The sequence below is a fragment of the Bombina bombina genome, chromosome 1, assembly GCF_027579735.1.
Source record: "Bombina bombina isolate aBomBom1 chromosome 1, aBomBom1.pri, whole genome shotgun sequence".
Taxonomy (NCBI): domain Eukaryota; kingdom Metazoa; phylum Chordata; class Amphibia; order Anura; family Bombinatoridae; genus Bombina; species Bombina bombina.
The window spans coordinates 1,321,173,337-1,321,182,562 of NC_069499.1; the positions used below are offsets into that span (position 1 = coordinate 1,321,173,337).

The following is a 9,226-nucleotide window of genomic DNA, read 5'->3' on the forward strand; positions in this document are numbered from 1 at the left end:
CCTTGTGGACCTTGGGCAATGTATAGATAATGGGTATTATCGGATGATTCACCACAATGAAATCTTTATTTGCAGTGCTGATAAAACCCATGTCAGTGATGAGTGTCAGGTATCCATCGATGCGTTCCTTGAACAGTTTTGTCGGATCAGTTGGTAGTTTTCTATACGTGTAAGTATCTGCCAATTGTCCAAGTATTTAATTCCGATAGTCCACATAGTCCATAAGGATCAAGGCTCCACCCTTGTCAGATTCCCTAATTACTAGGTTTGGATCTCTTTTCAGAGTATTCAAAGCCTGCCACTCAGCAGCTGAAAGGTTCCTCTTGACTTCCAATTTGTGCCCATCACAAGAACCATACATCTGGTCTGTCACCATCCTGGAAAACGTTTTAATGCTTGCATTAGTACTTTTGGGGTCAAACGTACTCTTGCCCTAAAGTTCTCTTGTTCTATACTCGTGTCCCTGAAGAATTCTTTGAGTTTCAAGGACCGATTAAATTTAAAGATGTCAACATGCAAGTCAAACTTGTCAGCCGTAGTAGTTGGTACAAATGTTAGTCCTCTCTGTAGGAGTTTATGCTCTGTCTCAGTTAGTTGGTGTTGACTGAGATTCATGATGTTACTAGTCCCCATCAGTACCGTCTCCTCCATTGTCGGGGTGGTCTCCCCGTCCTCTGTCCGCCATGTCTGCCCCTTCGTGTGTATCGCTTGTGCCGTTTTTTGAATGTGTAGTCATCCCTTGGCTCTGTTGTTGGGGGATAGCGGCTGTCTGTGTGGCTTCATTGCCAGAGCTTTGATCTGAACTGTCCACAGTATTCAGATTGCGAGGTTTATATACCCTCTGCCTGCCTGGTCTCAGTGCTCTTCTATCTTCTGTGTCTAGGGTCCATTTGTAGACCCTCTTCTCCCGATAATCAGAGATTACTGCTTCCCACTTGTTCTCTTTGAAATTGATTAGTTCTTGAAGTTTATTATATATCAAAAAAGCGTACTCTCACTTTATAGAGTTCATAAACACTAGGCTTAAACTTTGATGCTCTTAAACCCAGAGAGTATGAGTATATATATATATACACACACACAGGCCACTTTATTAGGTACACCTGTTCAATTACTTGGTAAGACAAATTGGTAATCAGCCTGGCAGATGGCAGCAACAATGCATTTCGGCATCTAGAGGTGGTGAAGATGACTTGCTGAAGTTCAAACTGAGCATCAGAATGGGGAAGGGGATTTAAGTGACTTTGAACGTGGCATAGTTGTTGGTGCCAGACGGGCTGGTCTGAGTATTTCAAAAACTGCTGATCTACTGGGATTTTCACACACAACCATCTCTAGGGTTTACAGAGAATGGTCCGAAAAAGAGAAAAAAATCCAGTGAATGGTCCGAAAAAGATACGCTCACTGGACTTTTTCTCTTGGACGAAAATGCCTTGTTGATGTCAGAGGAGAATGGGCAGATTGGTTCCAGATGATAAAAAGACAACAGTAACTCATCAAATAACCACTTGTTACAACCAAGGTATGCAGAATACCGTTTCTGAACGCACAACACATCGAACCTTGAACCAGATGGGGTACAGCAGCAGAAGAACACACTGTGTGCCACTCCGGTCAGCTAAGAACAGGAAATTGAGGCTACAACTCGCACAGGCTCCTCAAAAATGGACAATAGAAGATTGGAAAAAACACTGCCTGGCCTGATGAGTCGATTTCAGCTGCGAGATTCAGATGGTAGGGTCAGAATTTGGCGTAAACAATATGAAAGCATGGATGCATCCTGCGTTGTATCAACGGTTTAGGCTGGTGGTGGTGTAATGGTGTGGGGGATATTTTCTAGGCACACTTTGGGTCCCTTAGTACCAATTGAGCATCTTTTAAACTCCACTGCCTGAGTATTGTTGCTGACCATGAGTATTGAGTAATCTGAGTATTGTTGCTGACCATGTCTATCCCTTTATGACTAGAGTACCCATCTTCTGACGGCCACATCCAGCAGGATAATGCACCATGTCACAAAGCTCAAATCATCTCAAACTGGTTTCTTGAACATGACAATGAGTTCACTGGCCTCCACAGTCACCAGATCTCAATCCAATCGAGCACCTTTGGGATGTGGTGGAACAGGAGATTCGCATCATGGATGTGCACCCGACAAATCTGCACCATCTGAGTGATGCTATCATGTCAATATGGACCAAAATCTCTGAGGAATGTTAACAACACCTTGTTAAATCCATTCTGTGACGAATTAAGGCAGTTCTGAGGGCAAAAGGGGGTCCAACCCGATACTGGCGAGGTATACCTAATAAAGTGGCCGGTGAGTGTATGTATACAGACATACATATTTAAACATGTCTTTGTATGTATTTATTTGTGTTTATATGTATAAATGTCTGTTAATACATATGTACACACACAAATATACATGTGTATCTATGTTAAAGCTCTTTGCAGGCCTTTTTTTTCTAACATCTGAGACTTCATATCTTTGAGACTTTCTAGCTTTAAGGCAATTTTTTTTTATTAGACAGTGTTAATGTTAGTGTAACTGTACTGTTAAATGTGTTTGATGTGTTTTATGCAACTTTTTTATCTGGCATAACAGTTAACCAGAGCTCTGAAGTTGCACTATCCCAATGCACGTTAAATTTGATTGCGCTCAAGTGAAAGGGTTTCAAACTCTTAATACGTTTGCTATTTCCGTCACGCAAGGAGACGGAAAAAAACTATTTCACTCATAGGCTACAGTTAGCACGCCACTCGTAATCTAGCCCTAAATGGGAGCCTTACCTGCTACACCTTCCTATAGAAGTACATCCCGTATCCTTGCCCCCTTTTTTAACAGCACTTTTCTGTTGACTGAGCAACTAAACGGGTAGTGGAGTTTGGAAAACATTAACACATGAAGAATAACACCACTCATGAATTTCATACATACAGCTAGATAACAGGCTAATTTCCTTGATGACATTTTTAAATTTGAGTTTCCGTGCGGTCCTCATGTTTTCTCCCGACGTTTAGGTCTAGGTCAAGAATGTTGAACAGTCTTGATTAGTTAATTAACGTTGATATAATTTACTAGTTGGCTTAAAGGGACAGTCAACTCCAAAATTGTTATGGTTTAAAAAGATAGATAATCCCTATATTACGCATTCCCCAGTTTTGCACAGCAAACAAGGTTATATTAATATACTTTTAACCTCTGTGATTACCTTATATCTAAGCCTCTTTTGACCCCCTGATCACATGGCTATTTATTTATTTATTTTCTATTCACATGCTGCATTTTTGTCAATTAGTCCAGTGTCATCCACAACCCCCAGGCGGTGTGAGCACAATGTTATCTATATGGCCCACAGGAACTAACAGTCTTCTGTTGTGAAAAGCTAATAAAAAGCATGTGATTAGAGGCTGTAGTGGCTTAGAAACAGGCAGACATTTAGAGGTTTAAATGTTATAAAGTATATTAATATATCAATGTTGGTTGGGGAAAGCTGGGGAATGGGTAGTAAAGGCATTTTCTATCTTTTTAAACAAGAATTTTGGTGTTGATTGTCCCTTTAATTAAGCGTAATTACCTATGGACAAAAAAAAAGTTTTCTTAAGGGGAGCAGGTCTGAAACGTGCTCTTAAAAGGGACAGTCAACACTAGAATTGTTGTTGTTTTGAAAAATAATCACTTAATTACCTATTCCCCAGTTTTGCATAACCAACAGTTATATTAATACACTTTTTACCTCTGTGATTACCTTGTATCTAAGCCTCTGCAAACTGCCCTCTTATTTCAGTTCTTTTAACAGACTTGCATTTTAGCCAATCAGTGCTCACTCCTCAGTAAATTCATGTGCAGGAGCTCTATTTTATCTATATGAAACCCATGAACTAACGCCCTCTAGTGGTGAAAAACTGTCAAAATGCATTCAAATTATGGGCGGCCTTCAAGGTTTAAGAAATTAGCATATGAACCTCCCAGGATTAGTTTTCAACTAAGAATACCAAGAGAACAATGCAAAATTGGTGATAAAAGTAAATTGGAAAGTTGTTTAAAATTACATGTCCTATTTTAATCATGTAAGTTTTTTTTGGACTTGACTGTCCCTTTAAGATGATGTGCGTAGTAATATATATATTTGTAACCCTGTTTATCCTTCTATTGCCTCTTGTTTTGAAGTACATGAGCTCTGTTACACTACTTGAGTTTCGCTAGAGAAAAAAATAAAGTATTAAAAAGTGTTCTTTTCTATTAGTTTTTTAAAAGAAACTAATTTATTACAATTAAGGAATCAAATGACACTTTCAGTTGTTTACTCCCACAGACCTAATGGCAATTCAACAAGAACAAGTCTGTATAATAAACACTGCATAAACTGGCAGTTTTACAAAGATATGTCATGGAGGAGAGGAATTTGTCACAAGACTTATTAGGCTTTTGGGGGATTTGGGCAGTATCTAAACAAAGGATCAATTTCTAGATTTTTAATGTAGATTTTATTTTTATTTTTTTATCCAGCAAATTCTATGTGCGTCTTTTTCCAGTTTAATAGGTGTGATATGGTGATAACAGTCATCCACTGTATGATCATCCCCACAGATCATAGTTTAAATTGATGTTCATTAAAGATTTAAATATGATGTTGTTCCGATTGCCACAGATACGATGGCTGCTTAACGCTTTTGTTAATATTAAAGGGACAGTGTTCACCAAAAATATTATTGTTTAAAACTATAGGTAATCCATCTATTACCCATTCACCAGTTTTGCATAACCAACAAAGTTATATTAAAGGACCAGTCAACACATTAGATTTGCATAATCAACAAATGCAAGATAACAAGACAATGCAATAGCACTTAGTCTGAACTTCAAATGAGTAGATTTTTTTATAACAAATTTCAAAGTTATGTATATTTCCACTCCCCTTGTACCATGTGATAGCAATCAGCCAATCACAAATGCATATACGTATAGTCAGTGAATTCTTGCACATGCTCAGTAGGATCTGGTGACTCAAAAATTGTAAATATAAAAGACTGTGTACATTTTTTTTAATGGAAGTAAATTGGAAAGTTGTTTAAAATTACATGCTGTATCAGAATCATGAAAATGTAATTTAACCTGAGTGTCCCTTTAATATACTTTTTACTTCTGTGATTACCTTGTATATAAGCCTCTGCAGACTGCACCCTTTTGCCAGACTTGCATTTTAGCCAAATCAGTGCTGACTCATAAGCAACTCCACAGGCGTGAGCACAATGGTATTTATATGAAACTCAAACGCCCTCTAGCTGTGAAAAATTGTCAAAATGCACTGAGATAAGAGGCGGCCTTTAATTGCTTAGAAATTATCATATGAGCCTAGCTAGGTTTAGCCTTCAACAAAGAATACCAAACAAACAAAGCAAATTTGATAAAAGTAAATTGAAAAGTTTTTTTATAATTACATGCCCTATTTGAATCATGAAAGTTTAATTTTGACTAGACTGTCCCTTAAAAAGGAAAATATTGGTCACTTTTCTCAAATAAATTTGAACACTTTCAATGCTGGAGTACAAGCTTGTATCAGTAATTTGTTTCAGTACATCGGGATAGGTAGGCCCTTACTGTTCATGTATTAATTGCATTGCCAAGTATAAACGTATTGTACTGTATACCCCAATGATTAGCAGAGCATGTTACTGTGGCTTTTTACAAATAAATGATATTCGTAAAAACAACAACAATAATAGTAGCAAGCGATAGTGACTTGGGAAACTCAGACATCCCTAACCTTCTTAAAAAGGTACTGTAAATCAAATAAACTTTAATGATTCAGATAGTTTAAAACAACTTTACTTCTATTATTGAACTTGTTTCAATCTCTTGCTCAGGAGCAGCAATGCACTACTGGGAACTAACTAGTGATTGGTGGCTGCACATATATGCCGCTTGTCATTGGCCCAGGCGAAGTGTTTAAGGGACACAAGTCAAAATTAAACTTTCATGATTCAGATTATGCAATTTTAAACAAATTTCCCATGTAAAATGTGCAGTCTTTTTATATTTACACTTTTTGAGTCACCAGTTCCTACTGAGCATGTGCAAGAATTCACAGAATATACATATATACATTTGTGATTGGCTGATGGCTGTTACATGATACAGGGGGGATGGAAATAGGCATAACAACAACCCATTTGAAGTTCAGACTAAGTGCTAGTATAATGTCTTTTTATCTTGCATTTGTCAATTATGCAAATCTACTGTATTTACTGGTCCTTTAAGCTAGCTCCCAGCAGTGCATTGCTGCTCCTTCAACATAGAAAAAAGCTAATTTGATAATAGAAGTAAATTGGAAAGTTTTCTGCGTTGTCTGGTTTCATGTCCCTTTAACAGCTACTTTAGAAATCTGAGTATATCCTATTGGGTTTCAGTGGGACGTTCAGTTTTCAATTTTATTTACAATGTGACACCCTCTTGTTATGTGTTACATTTGCTGCCAGCAATAAATTGACTAATGACTAGCACAATTTTTTTTTTTTAAGAATTATATTCAGAAAAACCATGAATGAAATACAAGCATACGGATATGTTAGTGGCTTATGTCTCTTTAAAACTTTGAAAATGTACATTATATTTTAAGGACCATAATATCTGAGCAATTAAATGTTAAATGCATTATACCATTAAAAAAAAAATAAAAAAAATATACCCATTACTCTCTAATAACCTAAAAACACCAGAAATCCAACTATGGGATTCTTGAATTTAAATAAGCAATTAGCAGCTCAGACTTGTACACAATTCCTATTGCAATCAGCTAGGATGCCAAGTCATACAATCACATCGAACAGCAATCATTATCTTAAGTATAATTTGCTGTAAGGAAAAGAGTGTTAAATGCCAATATGAATATTTGCACAGAAGCTTACTTACTAAGGACGTACTGTAGGTTTGAGTCACTTACTCTGCTACAGCTATGTTAATTGAAATGTGTTACACACAAAAACATTATTTTGGGAATAAAAAAAGACTGAAAAAAAGTCATTAAAATGTGGTACAGCTCATATTTCAAATGATTTTTAGGGGTAAATGTACTATCCCTGCAGTAGGACATGTTTGCAAGTAGCGCAAGTAGTGAACCTGTCTGCCTGCAATCACCACTTGTGATGTTTCATCGCAAGGCAAAATTTAAAGTTGCACGAGACGTAACTTGTGCATTCTGCCCCATGCTCCTGTGCAACCATTTGCGCTAGAGCAGGGCATGTCAGTCACCCCCAACGAGTGAGTATTGGGGTGATTAATCTCGCCACTTCAGAGGTAGCAGAGAGGGGAAAAAGCAGTTTCTGCTTCTTAAAGGGACACTGTACCCAAAAATTTTGTTTCGTGATTCAGATTGAGCATAAAATTTTAAGCAACTTTCTAATTTACTCCTATTATCACATTTTCTTCATTCTCTTGGTATCTTTATTTGAAATGCAAGAATGTAAGTTGAGATGCCGGCCCATTTTTGGTGAACAACCTGGGTTGTCCTTGCTGATTGGTGGATAAATTTATTCGCCAATAAAAAAGTGCTGTCCAGAGTTCTGAAACCAAAAAAAAGCTTAGATGCCTTCTTTTTCAAATAATGATAGCAAGAGAACGAAGAAAAATTAATAGGAGTAAATTAGAAAGTTGCTTAAAATTGCATGCTCTATCTGAATTACAAAAGAAAAAAAATGGGTTCAGTGTCCCTTTAAATAATATGTGGAGAAAAGCCTTCTCCACATAGCTAGTAAAGCTGGGAACGCAGCTTAATAAGTGTAGCCCTTAGTGTCCTTAATTCAGAACATGTAGACAGGGCTTAATTAATGGTTTTATACTTTTCTTGTAAAGAGACCAGAGAATCTCTAAAGAAAACAGCTATTGATTATACTGGATTTTGGTTTGCTGATAACATTAACACTTCAACAGAATGTCTCACTATTAAGCTGGTATGTTCCTCTTTAATCAATAACTGAACATTTGCTATTCAATATTTCACTCTCACATCAACTTGATATATATATAAACATAGAAACATAGATATTGACGGTAGATAAGAGCCATAGGCCCAGCAAGTCTGCCCGACCTTACCTAACAGTATAAACTTATCTAGTTCGTAGGATAGCCCTATGCTTGTCCCATGCATTTTTAAAGTCCCCCACAGTGTTTGTTGCTACTACCTCTTGAGGAAGTTTATTCCATAAATCAATCACTCTTTCTGTAAAGAAGTGCTTCCTCAAATTACTCCTGAATCTACTACCCTTTAGCTTGAGCTCATGACCCCTTGTTCTTGAATTTTCCATTTTATGTAAAATACCCACAGCCTCAGTTTTACTAAACCCTTTAATGTACTTGAAAGTTGCTATCATATCACATTAAAGGGTTTAGTAAAACTGAGGCTGTGGGTATTTTACATAAAATGGAAAATTCAAGAACAAGGGGTACATTTTATAGAACATTTACACACATATACTTCAGCCTGGTTAACGCTGAGCATTGATACCCTAAGCTTACAAACTAAAAAAAATAAGGTTTGCGACTACAATATTACTAATATGAAGGCTGCTTTACAGTCGCCACATTTCTTTTTGCACCTTTGTTGTTGCATCATTTTGTGTGATACATATGGTGCGGTGTGTGAAAATGTTGTGGCATGAAAGAAACCCCATGTCATTGCTTCACACATCATGTCTTTACCACATTTGTATTTCTTTATCACGCAGATTTTTCTATCATTTTGCCAGTTTGTTGTTACTATTACCTGGGTGCACTTCTGTGTTTGCTAATAGTTCTGATTTGGTCTGTTTCCTGATGCTTCTTGGATTTTAACCCTGTTGTGTTGCTGGAGTGTTCTAACCCCAGCTTGTTGACTCTGCTTCTCACTTGTAATTCTGTACTGTGTTTGCCCAGCTGTTGTCAACTTCAGACTGTTCATGACTATGGTTTGCGATTTGGCTACCGCTTCCCTGTTCTAGCTTTGAAATCAGATTCTCAACTACATCTCTGGCTATTCTTATTTGGCAACACCCTCAGAGTCAATCAATGTCTTGGGACATTGTCACAGGCCTCTCTATCCTTTTCTAGACTGATATTCTGCTCTGCTTGGTGATACCTATTCTGACAATTGCAAGACATGTAATTATGTACTTTGTGTACCACGTGTTTCAAATACACATGCAGCATGAAAAGATTAGACATACACTATATTATAGACTTGTGCAA

General features: G+C 37.1%; 1 protein-coding gene across 1 annotated transcript in view; it reads right to left on the reverse strand.

Annotated features, from left to right (window-relative positions):
• Positions 1–9,226, reverse strand: part of VPS35 (VPS35 retromer complex component) — a 588,646-nt gene that overhangs the window by 528,949 nt on the left and 50,471 nt on the right. The gene's annotated exons all lie outside the window — the stretch shown is intronic.